Source organism: Hemitrygon akajei, chromosome 5 (assembly GCF_048418815.1).
Source record: "Hemitrygon akajei chromosome 5, sHemAka1.3, whole genome shotgun sequence".
NCBI classification, from domain to species: Eukaryota; Metazoa; Chordata; class Chondrichthyes; order Myliobatiformes; family Dasyatidae; genus Hemitrygon; species Hemitrygon akajei.
In genome coordinates this window covers 150,578,289-150,599,061 of record NC_133128.1, presented here as the reverse complement: position 1 = coordinate 150,599,061, position 20,773 = coordinate 150,578,289, and the positions used below count along the sequence as shown (strand labels likewise).

General features: G+C 38.0%; 1 protein-coding gene across 5 annotated transcripts in view; it reads right to left on the bottom strand.

The window, feature by feature from the left end:
• Positions 1-20,773, bottom strand: part of dgkg (diacylglycerol kinase, gamma) — a 517,080-nt gene that overhangs the window by 67,595 nt on the left and 428,712 nt on the right. The gene's annotated exons all lie outside the window — the stretch shown is intronic.

Sequence of the window (20,773 nt, the reverse complement as noted above, 5' to 3'; positions counted from 1 at the left end):
AGACATGGCCCCGTTCAGAAACTAGTTAAGACAAGGTGCTGTTAACACCAATTTTGTCGGTTTTGTTGTCAGCAGCCAAAGGCCTATATATATAAAATAGTGATGTTTAGAAGCTGGTAAGCTGTTCTAAATTTGTTTCTGTTGGAATGCTGGTGTACAAAGGAAACAGGAATTCTGATCCAAGAATAATTTGAATATAAATGCTTTCCTGGAGAATATTTAACAGAGATGCAACATTAAGGCATTTCAAAATATTCTGTGAAGAAAGCTTTCAAGAACATACTTTCTATTTGTTGAAGCACTTTAAACTGTAAAGGTCATTGCTGCATAATAGTCAGCAACTCATTACAGCCGGAGACAATATTGTGATTTAAGAGAACTAACCTTTCAACCAAGCATAGTATAGCAAGAAAGGATACAACCTTCTCAAGCATGCATAATTAAATGCAATGCAGTTATTATCTTCACTAGGCTAATGATGCATAATATGATGAAATGGAGCCTAAACATTGTGATTTGGTAGCAATACCATAGTTTGGTATATAAAAAAACACTAGTTTATCACTTCTTTCAATAAGTATAATGAGGCCTTTAATAAACTATCTTGAGTCCAGGTACTATAACGTAGGCTATTTTGTTCGTAATTTAGGATGACGAAATCCCATAAAAATCATAGAGATGAGAGACCAGATAATGCTATTAATGATGTTACTTGAGAAAGGTACTCTGGTGAAACTGAAAAACCCTTTAGGGCCATAGCGTTGTACAATGGGTACTTTGGCCCAGCTTGTCCATACCACTCATGATGCCAATCTAATCCCATTTATAACATTAGGTCTGTATCCCCTTACTCTTTTCCAGTCCAAGTACCTGTCCAAATGTCTTTTAAACATTGAAACTGTATCTGCCTCGACCACCTCCTCCAGCAGCCCATTCCAGATATTTACCAGCCATTGTGTGACAAGCCTACCACTCAAATCTGCTCTAAATTTCTACTCTTCCCCTGAAACATCTGCCCTCTAGTATTAGATTCCCTACCCTACTCATGTCCCTCACAATTTCATAAGCCGCTGCAATGTCACTCCTCATCCTCCTTCATTCCATTGAGAATAAAGCCAGCCTGTCCAGTCACTCCTTATAGTTACAGCTCTCCATTCCAGGAAAAGTCCTGGTGAACCTCTTTGGCATTCTTTCCAATACTACCACTTTATTCCTGCAGTATGGCAAGTCAGAACTGTGCACAAAACTTTGAACGTCAATGGTTTCTGGACCAACATGTAAGTCCACGTCAGATTTCTTACTCTGTACTATAGAGGAAGTTGTCTTCTTGTCTTCCGTATATTGGTATAAATGGGTGGACTAAAGCAAAAAGAAATGGAGTATTTTATTTCAGTTATGATTCAGCAGACTGCCTGATACCCTCAGTGCATTACTATTGTACAGACATATCACTGAAGTGAACATTCATCCTTTCCTTCTAGTTTCTATGTATCTATAGATTCCTGCATAGTGACATCCTTTCACAATTGATGTCAGTCATATTGCCTGCAGGGCACCAGCCATGCTTGCCACGTGAGCTCTTAGTACAAGAGGTCAGCATGCAATGCCATCTGCTTCTATGGTGAAATGACATCCACCACGCATGGATCCATAGACACAGAGACTAGGAGAAGCAGGATGAATACTCACTTGATGGGACATAGAACAGCAATGGAACCCTGCAAAAACTGGCACCATGACGTGACCCATCATCTGGTATAGATCAGAAATCCTGCAAGAGGGCTTGTAATATTCTTAGAGAAGTCCCTCACCGGCTTAGAGATTTTTAAAAATTTGGTAGTTGAGCCTCTCTGGCCAGGAAAATCCACAGTTCAATCCAAGATCTGAGTTAAGTTGGCCTATTTCAACCAGGAAGTCAATAGCTTCTAGGGTTAAGAAAGGGAAAGTCAATGATGTTCTGCTCCCAAACAATGTCTAAGCACTTGTTACAAATGTCCCTCTGTTCATTGATAGGATCACCCCAGCTTATGCTGTCCCCTTAGTTCAACAGATTGTGCATTTGTTCCAAAAGCTCGAGCATAAATGTTAGCCTTTGCTTAGATGTCAGAGGGTATTTTATGGCAGGCAACGGTAACCTAATAAGGGTTTAATGTTTTCAAAAGGGAGGAAAAGATGGAAGGGAAAAAGAGTACCAGAGTGTTAATTATGGAAACAGTTACACTAATATGTGTAATATTATATAATATAAAATAAACATACTGCAATGTTTTATTGCTGTTTATAGTGGCATTGTGCCAGTCTCTTTGTATTTAACTTCAGAAAAGGGGAAAAACATATTTGATTATAGACTCAATTCAAAAGCATCATCTAACTGTGTACAATGAATAACTAGATGAGGGAGAACTGCTGTGTGAAATCGAAGTGCGTCACAGCCTCTAAATTATGGGTATATTGTGCTTATAATAGAATAATGTTGAAGTTCACGATTGAATGAATATCCAGCTGCAGCAGACAATTTTATATTGGCCAGGATTTTGTGGTCAGTGGTGAAGTGATGGCACTTGGCAAGAAACTTGTGGTCCAAGCCCATTCAAATTTTGCCGAATAAATCGGCTTCTCTTATTAATTCCTTTATGGTTGATTCAGCTATTTGTGAGATTTGGCGTTTTTTACACCCTAATGACAAAGAGTTTTCATACTTTTCCCATGTCTATCATAGTTATTCAAGAATTGATTACTTTTTCATTGATCAGCATTTACTTACAGATGTCATGGATTGTAAATATGACTCAATTACCATATCTGATCATGCACCTTTGAAGTTATCTATTAAGGTGACGGATTCATATATTAGTACGAAAAGTTGGAGGCTTAATCCTGTTCTTTTGCAGGACTCTGACTTTATTAGCTTTATTAAACAGCAAATTGATTTGTTTTTCTCAATAAATTCTACAGCAGAGATCTCTAGTGGAATTTTATGGGATACTTTTAAGGCATATATTCGTGGACAGGTTATTTCATATTCTGCTGGAGTTAGGAAATGAACTAATTCCAAAATATTAACATTAGTTGATAAAATTAAGGCAATTGATAAGATCTACTCATCAACTCCTAGTAAAGAACTTTATAAAGAAAGAGTGGAACTCCAAATGGAACATAGTTTACTATTAACCTCCTCGATTGAAAGTCAGTTAATTAAATCGAAGGCTCAATTTTATACATATGGAGATAAGTCAGGTAAACTACTAGCTAATCAATTGAAAATTGCTTCAGATAAGCGACAAATTACTAGGATTCGTAAACAAGATGGTACTTTGACGATTGACCATAAAGAGATAAATAAAGCCTTTCAAGATTTTTATAATTCCTTATATCAATCAGAATGTACTAAGGACTCTTCTATTATGAATGAATTTTTAGGGAAATTGAATATTCCAAAAGTAACTGTTGAAGATAACGTATTTTTGGATACACCTATTACCGAGTCTGAAATAGAAAAGGCTATTTTTTCAATGAACTCGGGTAAAGCTTCAGGTCCAGATGGTTTTTCCGCAGAATTTTTTAAATCCTTTTCTTCTATACTTTCTCCTTGGCTTTGTAAAATTTTTAAAGATGCATTAAGTATAGGTAAACTACCACAATCTTTTTATGAAGCTTCTATTTCTTTAATTCTTAAAAAAGATAAAGACCCGACTGAATGTGCATCCTATCGACCTATATCTTTGCTGAATACGGATTTAAAGATTTTTAGTAAAATTTTAGCTATTAGATTAGAAAATATATTACCTCGGATTATTTCTGAGGATCAGACCGGATTTATTAAAAATCGCTATTCATCTTTTAACATTAGAAAATTAATTAATATTGCTTATACCTCTACATCTAAAATCCCTGAATGTATTATCTCTTTGGATGCCGAAAAAGCATTTGATAGAGTCGAATGGTCATATTTATTCAATACATTGCAACATTTTAATTTTGGATCAAAATTTATATCATGGATTAAGTTAATATATCATAAACCTTTAGCTTCGGTTTTTACCAATAATCAAAAATCCCCTTTCTTTCAATTATTTCGCGGTACAAGACAAGGTTGTCCTTTGAGCCCTTTATTATTTGATATTGCTTTAGAACCTTTGGCTATAACTATTCGTGAATCACCCAATATTTTAGGCATTACCTGTGGAGAGGCGATGTATAAGGTATCATTATATGCGGACGATTTATTATTATATATATCTGATCCTGAAAAATCTATTCCTGCTATTTCTTCTTTACTTGCTCAATTTAGTAATTTTTCTGGTTATAAATTGAATTTTAATAAGAGTGAACTTTTTCCATTAAATATGTATATTCCAATTTATAATCATGTACCATATAGAATCGTTACAGATTATTTTACCTATTTAGGTATTAAAATTACTAAAAAACATAAAGATTTGTTTAAAACTAATTTTTTCCCCTTAATAGATCAAATTAAGCAACTTGCTAATAGATGGTCCCCACTATCTTTGTCTTTGGTAGGCAGAATTAATGCCATTAAGATGATGATATTACCTAAATTTCTATATTTATTTCAAGCATTACCAATTTTTATTCCTAAATCTTTTTTTGATATGGTTGACTCTAAAATATCTTCCTATTTGTGGCAGAACAAAAATCCTAGATTAGGTAAAAAATATTTACAGAAGTCAAAGAAGGAGGGCGGCTTGGCTTTACCAAACCTAAGATTTTACTATTGGGCAGTTAATATACGGTATTTGATATTTTGGACACAAGAATTGACTACAGTAGCTGGCCCACAATGGGTAAATTTGGAATGTAAATCTGTGCAAGATTTCTCATTGATCTCAATCTTAGGATCTTCACTTCCTTTTTCGTTACTCAAAATTAATAAACAGATAACTAATCCCATAGTTAAGTATACATTACGAATCTGGTTTCAATTTCGTAAATCTTTTGGCTTGAATAAGTTTATACTGTCAAGTCCTATAATATCTAATTACTTCTTTCGGCCATCATCTATAGATCAGGCTTTTTTCCTATGGAAAACAAAAGGTATAAAATGTTTTCGTGACCTGTATTTGGATGATAACATTATGTCCTTTGAACAGTTATCTAACAAATACAATTTATCTAAAACCCATTTTTTTAGATACTTACAAATTAGAAATTTTCTATATAATGAATTAAAGTCTTTTTCGAAAGAATGTCCATTGGACATTACAGAGAGAATTCTAACTCTTAATCCTTATCAAAAGGGTTTAGTAGCTATCATTTACAATATGATTATGAAGATACAGCCGGATATATCAGAAAAAATTAAGAAGGAATGGCAGGAAGAATTGCATTGTCCTATATCTATTGAGCAATGGGAAAAAATTTTATTATTGGTAAACTCATCCTCTATTTGTGCTAAACATGCTCTAATACAATTCAAGGTTGTACACAGAGCCCATATGTCTAAAAATAAACTTGCTCGATTTTATTCTTATGTTAATCCAACCTGTGATAGATGTCATTCTGATATTGCTACATTGACTCATATGTTTTGGTCTTGTCCTTGTTTACAAAGCTATTGGAAGGATATTTTTAATATCATTTCAAGAGTTTTAAATATTAATCTTCAACCACATCCTTTTACTGCAATTTTTGGTCTACCTATGATAGATAATATGTGTTTATCTGCTTCTTCTCAGCGAATGATTGCATTTGTTACACTATTGGCTAGAAGATCTATTTTATTGAACTGGAAAGAAATTAATCCTCCAACTGTATTTCAGTGGCTCTCTCAAACCATTTCCTGTTTGAGTTTAGAAAAAATTAGAAGTGTGGTCTTTAACTCCTCAGTTAGATTTGAGGAAACTTGGAGACCATTTATTCAACATTTTCATGCGAGTTAAATGGTCTGATCCTGAACCTTATTGCTACCATCCTGAATTGTATAAATGGAGGTTCGGAGTCATTGGCACTACTGTATGTACTTAACATTATACAATTGCCCATGTTAGTTTTTTTTTATATATTGTTTTTTGTTTTTTTTTCTTCTTCTTTTTGGGGTTTTTTTTTGTGCTTTTCGTCTTAAATCCTTCATATTAATATTATAAGTTTGGGAGACTTTTTACATTGATAATATATAATTGATTATTAATGAATCTATTGTGTACTCTCAAATGTTTTTTGTACTTATATTTTACTTATGTTATGTTCTTAAAATCAATAAAAAGATTTGAAAAGAAAAGAAAGAAAGAAACTTGTCCCACAAAGACCTGGCATTCTCTGTGGTATGGATTTCACCTTTCCTGATACTGATTGCCATCAAGTGCCTGCTCATGGTGTCATCAAGAAGGGGCCCTAGCAGAGATATTTAATACATCCTTGGTGAGGTGCCAGAGGATTGGAGGATAGCTAATGTTCTTCTGTTGTTTAAGAAAGACTCTAAGAATAAAACAGGAAATTATAGGCTGGTGAGCCTGACATCAGTCGTGGGAAAGTTATTGGAAGGTATTCTAAGGGATCAGATAGACAAGTAAAAGTAGTTTAGTGAAGTGGAGCAGACTTGATGGGCCAAATAGCCTCATTCTGCTCCTATTTCTCGTGGTCTTATTTGGATGGGCAGGGACTGATTAGGGATAGTCAACATGGCTTTGTGTGTGCTAGATCATCTCTAATCAATCTTATACAGTTTTTCGAGGAAGTTACCAGCAATGTTGATGAAGGCAAGGCAGTGGATGTTCTCTCTAGCAAGGCTTTGACAAGGTCCTGCATTGGAGGTTCTTTAAGAAGGTTCAGTCGCTTAGCATTCAAGAAGTAGCAGCAAATTGGAATAGACAATGGCTCGGTGTGAGAAGCCAGAGAGTTTTAAATAGTTATCTGTGATTGGAGGCTTCTGATTACTGTTGTGCTGCGGAAATCGGCGTTGAGTCTGTTGTTATTTGTCATCTATTATCAATGATCTTGATGAGAATGTATTAAGCTGGATCAGCAAATTTGAGGATGACTCCAAGATTAGGATGTAGTGGACAGCAAAGACGACTATCAAAGCATGTAGCGGGTTCTGGACCAGCTGGGAAAATGGGATGAGAAATGGCAAATGGAATTTAAAACAGACAAATGTGAGGTGTTACACTTTGGGAAGGCCATCCAGGGTAGGTCTTACACAGTGAGCGGTAGGGCACTGAGGAATGAGGTAGTACAGAGGGATCTTGGAATACAGGTCCATAATTCCTTGAAAGTAGAACCACAAGTAGATAGGGTCGTAAAGAAAACTTTTGGCTTGTTGGCCTTCATAAATCAAAGTATTGAGTACAGGAGTTGGGATGTTATGTTGAAGTTGTATGGGATGTTGGCGAGGCTTAATTTGGAGCATTGTGTCCAGTTTTGGGCATACACTTACAGGAAAGATGTAAATAAGATTGAAAGAGTGCATAGAAAACCTATAAGAATGTTCCCGAGACTTAAGGGAAGGTTGGATAATTTAGCACTTTATTTCCTAGAGCATAGGAGAAGGAGGGGAGATTTGAGAGAGGTATACCAAATTGTGAGGTGTATAGATATGGGTAAATTCAAGCAGGCTTTCTCCACTGAAGTTGGGTGAGTCTAGAACTAGAGATCATGGGTAAAGGGTGAAATGTGGAATGTTCAAGGGGAACATGTGGGGAACTTCTTCAGCCAGAGGGTGGTGAGAGCACGCGGAAGGGATGGACATGGGTTTGATTTTAACATTTAAGAGAAATTTGGATAGGTATATTGGAGAGGTATGGAGGGCTTTGGTCTGGGTGCAGGTCAATGGGACGAGGCAGATTAATGGCTCGGCAAGGACTAGACGGGCTGAAGGGCTTGTTTCGGTGCTGTAGCGTTCTCTGGTTCTAAGGATGACCAGCAAATCAGACAAACGTGGCAAGCCGTGAAGCAAAATTTACACCTTTTAAATAACTTTTAAAATAGTTTAGCAAAGTGGAAATAATGAATGGGAGTATATACATGACATTGGCAGTTGAAATATCACAGACTTTAATGCAATAAAATATGGAGGTTTGAAATATTTATCTCTGAAAATGTCAATCCACAAATGCAAAACTATGTTTCTAGGATGTGTACTATGCAACAAAAATGGTTTAATAACACCATTAAAAGTTCATATATCCCCCATGACACCTTGTGTAACATTTTCAGTTTTTGCTTTAAAAACAGGGAGAATGGTTTACCAGTTCTTGAGATTCCTGTCTGTACAATGTTCTCCTGCTCTTTGACTGGAGGCTATAAAATGTTGTGGCCTCTGTGGGGGACAGAGTTGCCAACAGTAGCTCCTGAATCTTTAGTTGTTGCTGGTAGGTTCCCTCTATTATAATGGTAAATACTAATTGTCTCTGCTATTCTCATGCTAAATTGCAGGTAATTAATAAATGCATTGCAAAGTCATAAGTTGCCAAACAAAACACAGTATATCTGAAGATTCAGCTAAGACTCCATTCAAGAGAGAGGTAAACGAAGCCAAGTTCCGATACCAGGGTGGGGATCAACTACAAGCAACAGTAAATAACTCTGGATATTTTTAGCAGTGGTGTGACTGGGAAAGAAAAACTGCCATTTAATCAGGCTCTGTTCACATGTACTGCCCTGGTCACAAAATGGCAGAGTTCAGTTGGAAGGAGGATTAATTTTCTGGCACGGATCCAAATAACTTAATGGAAAATCACACTTTTGTTGATCTTGTGCAAGAGAAAAACTGAAAAGAGAAACAGACGAAATTCCATTATTCCATTTTGCATAATTTCTGAAATGCCAACAATTCTTTAGCCACGTTCTTATAACTCCTCAGTATTAATGTCCTAACTTTGCTAATTTATTAAATTCACAGCTTAATCCACACTTCAATGCCAAATGTGAAGTTTATTCAGATTAGTTCCATTCATTCAAACAACCCTCTTCATGAAAGATGACTCAGAATATTGTTTTTCACCATTCTGGACAATATTTGATGCAGAATTTGCATTATAAAATGTAAATTGCACCATTATCAGGATGTAAAATCACAAAGCATTTCACCTAATCTCAATGATCTGATCAGGTTTCACTTGCACATTCTGAAAAACAATCTGTTACCAAGTAGCATCTTGAAGACTGCAAATACTTTGAATGTCATGCAGCAACAAGAATCACAGTTGAGATAAAGTGGGACAGGCATTCTTATGATACATGCACCTGTTGAGCTTGGGTTAAGACCAATAAACTGATCTACTCCATGTTTATGAAATACATTCTGTCTGAAGAATACATCTGTGTCAATGCCACAATGACAGAAAGTTGCTCTTAAACTCAATTTGCCCTACAGGCTGAGCTGCTCTTTTCAAAGTTCACCCTTTGTTATCTGAAGGAGCTGCCTCTGGCAGGTGTGTATACCCATAATGATTGGCTAGCTTAAATGACACTGTTTGTGCCTGAATCCAGTTGTTTGTTGATAGGCCATTCACTTGAGGGTAGGAACACAATCCACTCAGATCCCAGGATGTTCTTTCCCTATTCAGCAAGGAATAGAGTCCAACAGAATCAGGGAATGGTTTCAGCATGGAGAAGAACCATTTTGTCTGCTGATTTCACACCAATTCCACTCAACACCAATCCTGCAAGTACCAGTTCTCACACTATAGTCATAACTCTGAGAATTCTTTTTCTTCAGATATCTATGACCTCTCTTGAATAGTACAGTTGAATTTGCAAACTTCTTTACTCCTTGCAGAGCATTCCAGACCCTAACTGTTTGCTTCATGCTAATTTTGGTCCTTTAGCCTAGCACCTATGTCATTCTCTGTCGCCTACTGTAGATCTTGACCCCCTCCATTAATGGAAAAGTTTCTCCCTATCCACTTGGTCCATATACGCGATGATTTCAAAAACTTACAGCCTATGACCTGGCAACTCAAGAAGAACAAAACCAACTTATCCATTCCATCCAGATATCTTAAATTTTTTCACCTCAGATATCATTCTACTGAATTTCTTATGTATTCCTCGCTAAAAATGTGGCATTGAGTACCGGACACAATACTCCATTGTGGTCTACATAGAATGATTAATCAGAAATCCCTTGCTCTTGTATTCATTGCTTCTAAACACAAGGTCCCATGAGCTTTTCAACCTGCCCTTCTACTTCAAACGAATTATGTACCAATACCCCTGATCTTTCTGTACTTGTTCCATTTTAGAACTGCACCCTATGGTTTAAATTGTCTTTTTTCAGCTTTCCAAGAAATTTGTAACACTTCCCATCAGCCAAACATCTGCCTATTTTGCCAGCCTGTCAATATCTCTGTAGGAGCCATGTTGGTTTACCTCCATCCACTTCACTTAGTCTATTACTAAATCATCAAATATTGAGTTATTTGAATATTGGGAAACGGTTGCATGCGCACCCAAATCCAAATCGTTAATACTTATTAAAAAAGCAACCATCCTCATTCAATACTGTACACTTCCATATAATCTAAGAAAAAACTTTTCACAAATATTATTTCCTGTCACTTACCAATTTTCTGTCAATGCTGTTGCAGCACCTTCAGTCCATGTCTAATTGTGGCATATTTGCAAAAGACTTTGAAAGTCTATACAATCTACACTGATCACATTTCCCACTCTATCTTGATGTAGATTTTGACCTGAAATGCCGACAATTCCTTTCTTCCTACAGATGCTGCACATCCCACTGAACTCCTCCAGCAGGCTGTTGAACCAGATTCCATCTGCAGTCGCTTGAGTCTCAAATCCTTTCGGTTACTTATCCAAAAGTAGTTGTTCGACAAGATTAGCTGGCCAGTTGGCTTGACATCAGTGGCTGGCAAGATGCTGAAGTCCATTATTAAGGATGAGGGCACTCGTATCACATGATATAATAGGCCAAAGTCAGGTCTAGAGTGTGTCCAGAGGTGGCTCACAAGAATGATATTGGGAATGAAAGTGTTAATGTTTGATAGCTCTGGGCCTGTACTTGCTGGAGTTTAGAAAAATGAGAGGGTTCTGATTGAAGTCTAGAATATTGAAAGACATAGATAGAATGGATATAGAGAGGATGTTTCCTACAGTTGGAGAGTCTCACACCAGCGTGCACAGCCTCAGAATAGAAGGATGTCCCTTTAGAACAGAGATGAAGAGGAATTACTTTAGCCAGAGGGCGGTGAATCAGTGGAAATCATTGCCACAGATGGTTGTAGAGTCCAAGTCATCAGATATCTTTAAAGCAGAGATTGATAGATTCTTGATTAGTAAGGGCATCAAAGGTTTTGGGCATAAGACTATGAAGGATAATAAATCAGCCATGATGGAATGCCAGACTAGACTTGAGGGGCCGACTGGCCTAATTTTTGTTCCTATGTCTGATTGGTCTATGATCTGCTTTTAACAAATTCCTATTTTTTTTCTCCAACCAATGTGACCATATACAAGAGGCTGTTTATTTAATTATTGCGTTTATAGCTGCCCCATCTGAGGTTAAATGGACAGGTCTGCAATTACTAGGTTTATCCATTGATGGCTTTTTGAAAAAGGTGTAAGAGTTGCAGTTTTCTGATCTTGAGGATCCACACCTGAATCTCTCGATATCAGGACAATAATCAGGACACTTTGGCTTTTGCACATCTCTGAATTCGTTTGCAAATTGGTTCCTCATTATTCTTTCCACTCAGCCTATCAGAATAGTTATAGTCATGCAATTACATGCCTAATGTTCTAAATTCTGAGCAGAAAGATTCATCCTTCAACTGCTCGGGGCATCCCTCTCCCCAGGCTGTAATACTCTCATTCATTAATATCGTTCTACTTTCTTTTCTTCCTTACCTTTTCAGAACACCTCACAATAAAGAATTTAAGAAAACAGATTTATATTACTGCCATAACATTTTAAACTCACGTGATAAGTTAAGCCTACAACTCAATTTGTTGAATATACTGAAATTAACAAAAAAAGTGAAGAATCTGGAAATCTGAAATAAAAAATGGAAAATGTTGGAAACACTCATCAAGTCAGGCACCTTCCATGGAAAGGGTAACAGTTAACCTTTCAGGTCTGGGAAGCTTCGAGAGAACTGAGTTTTGAATAAGGGTACTGGCCTGAAACACTAACTGGAGACAAAGAAGACTGCAGATGCTGGAAGCTGGAGCAACACACAAAATGCTAGAGGAACTCAGCGGGTCAGGCAGCATCGATGAGGGAAATGGACAGGCAACCTGAACCTTTAACTTTATCTCTTGCTACATACACTTGTTCACCTCCTGACTGTTTCCAGTACTTTCTGTTCTTGTTGAATATACCTAGGATTTTATGTACTTCACTGTAAACCGATCATAGAGCTTCCGTTCTAGCTTTTCATTTAATAGTAGTCCTTTGCTATTGCTTTTGTTGTTATTAGTGAATGCTGCATTAGGCCTTGGCCAGTAACACAATGAACTGTAAGCCATCAGAAATGTAGCTAATTTAGGTCCCAGCCCAGCCTATTAGAATCACATTGACTGTCCAGCTCTGTTGTCTTTCAAGGACAAAAATATTTGCTGAATGATCAGACACAGGCCTGATATAGTCCTAAGATTAATTAGAATAACACAGTTGAAGTGGCTCTCTGCTTCTCTTTTGGAGTTTCAAAGTTATATATGCCAGTTAAATTACAAGCATAAATTAGCGTCTCATTACTCCCAGTATTATTGTGGCATTTTATCTGCTTAGTTAATTAATCAAGTCATGAAGGATGTAGGTTAGAGTGCATATTCCAGACACTCTTTTGAATAAGTACAGGCAACTTAATGCATGAAATAAAGGCTATCTACTGCTTACTTCCTGGAATATTGGAGTTGTATAAAATTATAGCCATAACCAGTAGGTCTAAATATCCTTTTTGAAAATGTACAGTCAATGTCGTGAATAGAATTGTTCTCACAACTCATCTTCCTGTTGTGGTAGACATCTAGCAGGCAACCTTGTCATCAAAATGTAACACTATTACCATGCATATTCCTCCACTGTGCATTCTTATTCCTGAACTCCTCCCTCCCCTTACCCTTTCCTCCCAAACTAAGGGAAAGGTTCAATTTGACTTCCTCATCCACTGTAGTAGCTTCATACCCAATTAATCAAGCCCTGCCATTTGCAGCACTTACATTCTCTGTTCCACAGCCAGCTCAATCTGCCTTTTGAAGGAATTGCTCCCTCCACAAACTTCAACCCATTTCTCAATTAGCCCTGACAACATCCCTCTTTAAACAGTTTTCCATGATCTCTTTCCAGTGATATCTCAGTTTAGGACACTATATTTCCAGTGATATCTCAGTTTAGGACACTATATTTCCAGTGATATCTCAGTTTAGGACACTATATTTGCTGCTAATGTTGCCTTCCTTATACTGGAGAGACCAATACAGATAAATTGGCCACTTCAAAAAAATCGCCATTCTCTCGCAAGTGTGACCCCAAACTTTTGGCTGTAAGTGAATTTTACTCTGGGCTCTCAATCATTCTAAACACTCTGTCCTCTGCCTTGTCAGTAATTCCAATCCAAGGGGAGAGAGAGGGAGGCCTGGGGGTGGGGGGGGGGGGGGGAGGGACCTGGCAGAGAGATGGGGGGTTGCTGGCAGGTAGTGTTGAGCAGATAGTCTGCAAAAGGACTTAGACAGATTGGGAGAATGAGCAAAGACATGGGAAATGAAATAAAGTATAGGGAGGTGTATGGTCATGCACTTTGGTGGAAGAAATAAAGGTGCAGACAATTTTCTAAACAAGGAGAAAATTCAAAAATCAGAGATGCAAATGGACTTGGAAGACCTTATAGCAGGCTGAGTCAGTGGTAAGGAAGGCAAATGCAATGTTGTAATTCATTTCAAGAGAGCTGGAACGTAAGAGCAAATGATATAATGCTGAGGCTTTATAAGGCATTGGTCAGACGTTGGAGTATTGTGAGCAGTTTTGGGCCCTTATCTATGAAGGATGTGTTGACATTGGAGAGGGTCCAGAGGAGGTTCACAAGAGTTATTTTGGGAAAGAAAGGGTTAACATATGAGAAGCATTTAATGGCTCTGGGCCTGGACTTGCTGGTGTTCAGAGAAGGGGAGGGGGGAGGGGGGAATCTCAGTGAAACCTATTAAATATTGAAAGGCCTAGATAGAGTGAATGTGAAGTGGTTGTTTCATATAGCGGGTGAGTCTAGGGCCAGAGTGCAAAGCCTCTCGGAGAGCTGAGAAGGCCAAGTCATTAAGTATACTTAAACTGAAGTTTCTTGATTAGTCAGAGTGTCAAAGGCTACCGGGAGAAGGCCAGAGAGTGGAGTTGAGGGGGATAATAAAACATGATGGAATGGTGAAGCAGACTCGATGGGCCAAGTGGCCTAATTCTGCCCCTATGTCTTACGATCTACAGGCCAGTTTCCATAACATCAGAGAGAACTATTCAGGTCTTAATCCTGGAGATGATTAATTCTTAGAATGTGAATTTAGCAGCTAATCAATGCCCTTTGGGGAGTTCAGATGTTTTATGTTCCTATGTTGTTAGGGTTTGAATGTCATTTTCAATCAAGTTGGGTTTGCAGCCATTTATACAAACTAAAACCAGTCCTCAAAAAGAAAACTTGTTCAAACATTAACTACATGTACCTGTAGTAACTAAACAAATTCCATTGTCTGCAGAGAAAGGCATATCTTTCTTTTGAGGTCTAGTACCTGGAACACCTTAATGAAATTACTTCAATTTGCTGCTATCAAAAGCCTTTCAGTAGCCTTTAGATGCTTCTGATCATCACTGAACTGTTCAAAAGGATTTTAAATCAAAAATTATTTAAAATTTAAAAAATACTGCTAATACTTTTAAGTGATAAACATTTATTAACCACATTATTATTATTAAACACTAATTATTATTAGTGTTGGCGCGTGGCCTAGTGGGCAAGGCATCAGACTAGTAACCTGAAGGTCACTGGTTTGAGCCTCAGCTGAGGCAGCGTGTTTGTGTCCTTGAGCAAAGCACTTAACAACACATTGCTCTGCGACGTCACTGGTGCCAAGCTGCATGGGTCCTAGTGCCCTTCCCTTGGACAACATCGGTGGTGTGGAGAGGGGAAGGCCTGCAGCTTGGGCAACTGCCGGTCTCCCATACAACCCTGCCCAGGCCTGCGCCCTGGAAACTCCAGGCGCAGATCCATGGTCTCTCGAGACCAACGGATGCCACCAATTATTATTATTATTTTGCAAAGTAAAATAAAACTAACTCAATAGCACCTCTCAATTCAGGTTGATAACTGATGATCTGATCAAAGGGCATTGGCCTGAAATACTTTTTCTCTCTTCACAGATATTGCCTGATCTGCTGAATGTATCTAGCATTTTCTATTATTACTTCAGATTTTTATAATCTGTAATTTTTGATTCCAGTGTTGCATAGTTTTTTGTCCTTGGATGTAGCCCTTTTTTAATGTCTCATCGTAGATGACGATGCCTTCAGTCACCCCAGTACTGCCCACTAGAATTTGCATGTTGTTTTTTATCCTTTAAGACACATCTCAAAATCCAGTTACTTGATCAAAAGTTTGGCCGTCTTTGCTAATATTCCCCTTTGCCCTGTGAACAATTTTTCTGTTGTCTCTACAAAATGTCTTTGGCTATTTTCAATACTAATTATGATTTATTTTAGAATTAACATGGTCATTATAACTGAAGAGTGAGATAGATCAGCTAATTGAATGGTGTTGTAACAAGTACCTTGCACTCAATGCCAGTGCAACCAATGAAATAATTGTAGAAAGGGAAGGTCCTGAAGTCCATAATCATAGGATAACTCTCTCTCCTTCTTCATAGATATTACTGGGTCTACTGAGACATTACACACAGATGGACACATACCAGTCCTCACTTAAGAGCCTGCGGTGGAAAGGCTAAGCAGTTTAGAGTGCCTGGATGTCAACATCTCAGAGAACCCATCCTGAGTCCAACACAAAGATGCAGCCATGAAGGTGGTGTGCTAGTAAATCCACTTTCTAAAATGTTTAAAGGGATTGGGCATGTCATTGAAGACTTCTACAGCGGAAAGTACTGATTGGTAGCATTACAGCCTAGTATGTAAACTCTAACGTACAGGAATGCAAGAGGCAAAAGAAAGTGGGAAGGACAGCTCTCCCCAGCATTGAGGACATCGACAAGTGGCGACGTCTCAGGAAGGTGACTTCCATCATTAGGGACCCCACCAACCATGCTGCCATCAAAATGGCAGATCAGATCTGGTATATCACACCCATGGCACCCTAATACCAGACACAGCCAACTTCCTAAAACTGCCAAAGATTACAACAGATACTTTAAAAAAACAATATTGTTAACTTAAGTTTCCCTGAAGCACTAGAGAAAGAATGGGTCACATATTACAATTTTGACCCGAAACATTTACGTTTGTCAAGATTATACCAAGATTAAGACTCCTGTTAAAAGATATTTCCTGAAACACTAAAAAGCAATACAAAAATTTAATTGGTGTAATTCATACCATCACCTTTACCTCTCATGTGTCTCCAATTTAGGTTGTGCACTGTCCCACATTCCCTTCACAGTCAATCCTGAGTACTATGCACTGATTTTTGCCATGTTTCCTTACATCACGGTCCGCTAATGGCACAACAGCTCCGGTTTCAGTTTCTGGCGTTGAAGCACTGCAGTGTTCCTCTCTGTGTCAAAATGACTTGCTCTGGTTTACATATGTCTCTGAGAAGCCTGCAGTTCTATAATCTGCTGATGCTCAGGATCCTTTGATCATCCCACTATCTCATCCTGCCCCAGTGAAACCTGTCGATGTTAATCAGTTTCTATTATCACTGATATGTGCAGCTAACCTATTATTTTCCTTTAGATTAACTCCAGGTCACCTGTGCTGCCCAATCCATTTTACCCCAACAGTAATCACAGTAGGTTACAAAAGCATGATGAGTGCACTCACACCATGCTTCAATCTCTATTCTTATTATGGGAAGCACACTAGAGAATTATGTTCTGTATATTTATCTTTAATGCTTTCAGCAAATATTCCCCTGGGAGTTATAAAGAGCCAGTGTTACTGATTACAGTATCTAATGATTAAAAACAAAAGTCACTGCAGCATACAGTAATTGGGCCAAACATTGCTGTCATTGGTAAGTCACTAACCTAGGTACAGTAAGAAAAAGCTCTGCAAGAACATCCAGCAAATCCCAGATCTCCATCTTTGTGCAGGAAGACACTTGTTTCAATAGCACTAACGTGGAGAAAGGCCAGGAGGGCAGTGCAGAATTGCTAGAATTTCCACGCAAGTTCTGGCTGATTATGCTATGAACTGAACACCCAATATTCCCATGCAGTAATACACCTTATATTGTACTGTCTCAGTACTTTTATATTTCTGTGCTGTAGCACTTTCTTTTTACTCGCAGTTATTTTGTAAATAACACTATTCGCTGCATTCGTCCTGACGAAGGGTCTCGGCCCGAAACGTCGACAGTGCTTCTCCCTATTGATGCTGCCTGGCCTGCTGTGTTCTACCAGCATTTTGTGTGTGCTATTCGTTGCATTTCTGGTTAGATGCTAACTGCATTTCATTGGCTTTGTATCTGTATTCGGCACAATGACAATAAAGTTGAATCTAATCTAATCTAATAATCTAAACCTCCCACAAATAAAAAATCAAAACTGGTTTTCATTTTATCCTCATCTGGTCCATTCCATACAATACAGAGACAGCTATAGTATTACAAGAATCAAGAGTATTTTGACTAAACAAGCTTATAATTTTAAATGACTTCGAGTGACTCATTGAACTAAAACGTTATAACAATCTTCCAATAAAGGGTCATCCTTGCTTCTTGATGCTAAACAATCTACTGTGCACTTCAAGCATGTTCTAATGTATGAAGTTAGTATTTGATTGTGATAAAATATGATGAATGCTTCCAATGCCCTTGTACATTCATTTATTTGCTATTTTATAGTCACTACCCTCCATATACAGTATATAAAAAAAAACAGATAGAGCAAAGTCGAATGCATTTAGCAATGATGAACCATTATCATCTGCAGTAATTCCGGACTATGTCAAGAAGGCACCTCTCCCCGGACTGGGAAGAGGACCCAGTGGACACAGTAATCATTAAAAAAAAGCTAAATTCGATTGACAGCTTCCAGTCTTTGGTGTGCAATCTATTCAGCTTACAAATGAGTGTGATGAAGCAATTACAAATGTTACTTTTACACTTCCCTGTGGATATTGACTCCTCTGTTACAGATGATTCAGGCTGATTGCCCAGTTGCCACATGGTAATAATGGGATGAACCAACAATCATTTTCAAACTAATGGAATAATGAGGCACTCAACCTCACCCACAAACACAAGTGCCTAAATGGTACATCATCATCATCATACAGTGAAGTAACATCATACATACAAGGATCACAATATAATTAATTGAACCTGTCACCAGCCAAACAAACTATCTTTTTCCTTCTTTATGCTCATGAATAGTGCAGGTGACAGGAATGCCCAAATAAAGCCAAGTCACATATTCACAGCAGAATTCTCCACAATGGCTTTAGCAGAAAATTCTGCTCAGATGTCAATGATTAAACAGGCCTCATGAAGTTCCTTTGAGGACATTTTTTTTTAGAAAATTGCACTTTAGCAGACATTTGTTATATATAACCTCTTGAGCGACAAACACTCAGTAAGCACACATGTAATTACACCTTTTAGAAACGATTAGATCATCTGAAAACATGAACACAACTCACAGTGGAAGAGTCATACTCAATGGAAGACAGTAGCTTTCAATCCTACAGCGCAACTAATCCGACTGTTTATCATAACGTAATCCAGTGAAGAATGAAAAATAATTATTTTTTCCTCATTAAACACCAGCAAATTGCAGATTGAAGTGTTGACCTCCTAATTAAAAACTCCCAGCTGGTATGTATGATCAGTAGACAGGTGGGACTTAAATCTGACACTGCAGCACCTTTTCTATACTGCACAGAGGATGCGATTATGTTATTGAGCGGGATGCAGGATGTGATTCCAATCTGTAGGAATTCTCTCTTTTCATAAGAAATGCTAAGGAAAACAGAACTTTGGAAAACAAATGAGTTAGATGAGGACAGAGTCTAAATTCCAATGTCCCTGAAAACAGGTGCAAACAGCACAATACATAATTAACCTGCCATGTTAACTGCAGTGCAGGAAGGAAGCCAAATTTGAAACCCCCTTACTTATGATTCAGCCAATGCTATACATGCTGATCAGTAAATGAATGCATCAGAAGGGAGGGGGGGGGGGGGAACCAATATAACGAGTGGCTTACTTTAGTCAAAGCAAACCAGCATTAATAAAAACAGCGTTACACTACAGCTCAAATAAGGGCCGGAACTGGTTCCACAAGTCATACTAATTGGGAAATACTAGAGACTGGTGAACCATGGGGTAGAATAATTATTGCTGGAAGATAAGCAACTCAGTGGAAGATTCCCATTTTGGTCTGCCCAAAACTCGTTGGTCTTCGAGCAGTGAGATATCTGTAAGGGAACACTGCTGACTGCACATTCCTGGCTGCAGGAGCGTGTACTGAGCTTACTGCAGTCAGTGCAAAATTTCTGTTGGGAAGGGCATAGTCTAGGGTCCTTCTGTAACTGGACGTTGATGGGCTAACTTTGACAGGGTAGCCCTTTAACCTGGAGCATTGGTACCATATGTTTACCACTACTGAATTTATTTATCAAGTTATATTAAGAATATAAAGAGCTCTGTGCTGTGTTTATTCTTTGGTATTGTTAAATTATGGATAAAGTTTAGTTTTGAAATCGACAGAATAAGAATGACATGGTACCGCAGGCCCTGATGAAGGAGATTCAAGGCAGCAGATGCATCCTGAACTGCAGGACACAGGCAGTTCGCTGCACAGGGCAACATGAGCAGGCAGCCAGGGAAGTCAGATAGGACCTGGACACTGTGCTCCAAAAAGTTCAAACACTGCATATAGTAACAGTGAATCGATGCATTTTCAAATTTCTATTTTATCAACTGCATCACTAGTCCTGCGATGAGGATTTGTCAGGAGTCTTGATAAATTGTACAGATCAGGGATTTTAGGTCAAACATGTGTTAGACGACTTTTTATCTGTATTAGGAATCAAGCCAAATGCACTCTGGTCCCTTTACATCAAGACATGCACTGAGTGACATGCACCAAGTTTGCACTGGGAGTCTTGCATCAAGACATACATTGGAAGGCTTGTACTGAAATATGAACAGAGAATCTGGTGCCTAGATTCATTGCATGCTTTTTTTTAACCTAAGAATTCACAATTTACAATTTGACATCTCTGAAAATATCATTTCTGAAACTGTTTCTTTGGAGATGCCACATCTCTTGAGTTTGGCTCAAATAGCCACCAATGAACCATCAAGGAACCAGAAAAATACATGAATAACAATTTAGAGACTATATTAAAATATTTCTACTTAATATTAAAAACTAGCATCTTTGAAGAGAGTAACCAGTAAAGTCCTACTTCCCCTTCCCCAAGGTTGTCACATGCTAAAATCAATCAATAAAATGCCTTAAGTTAGGTTTTCAGCTTCTGTTGTTCTTTAGCACATCTGCAACCTAATGATCATAAAGTCAGGGTACATAATAAAAACTGAATGCTGAATGTTTTCCAACCTCTGCTTTATACCGTTCCTCTTTCCTAGGCATGGGGTTGATTTGTGAACTTCACCATGGCCCTGGGCTGTTG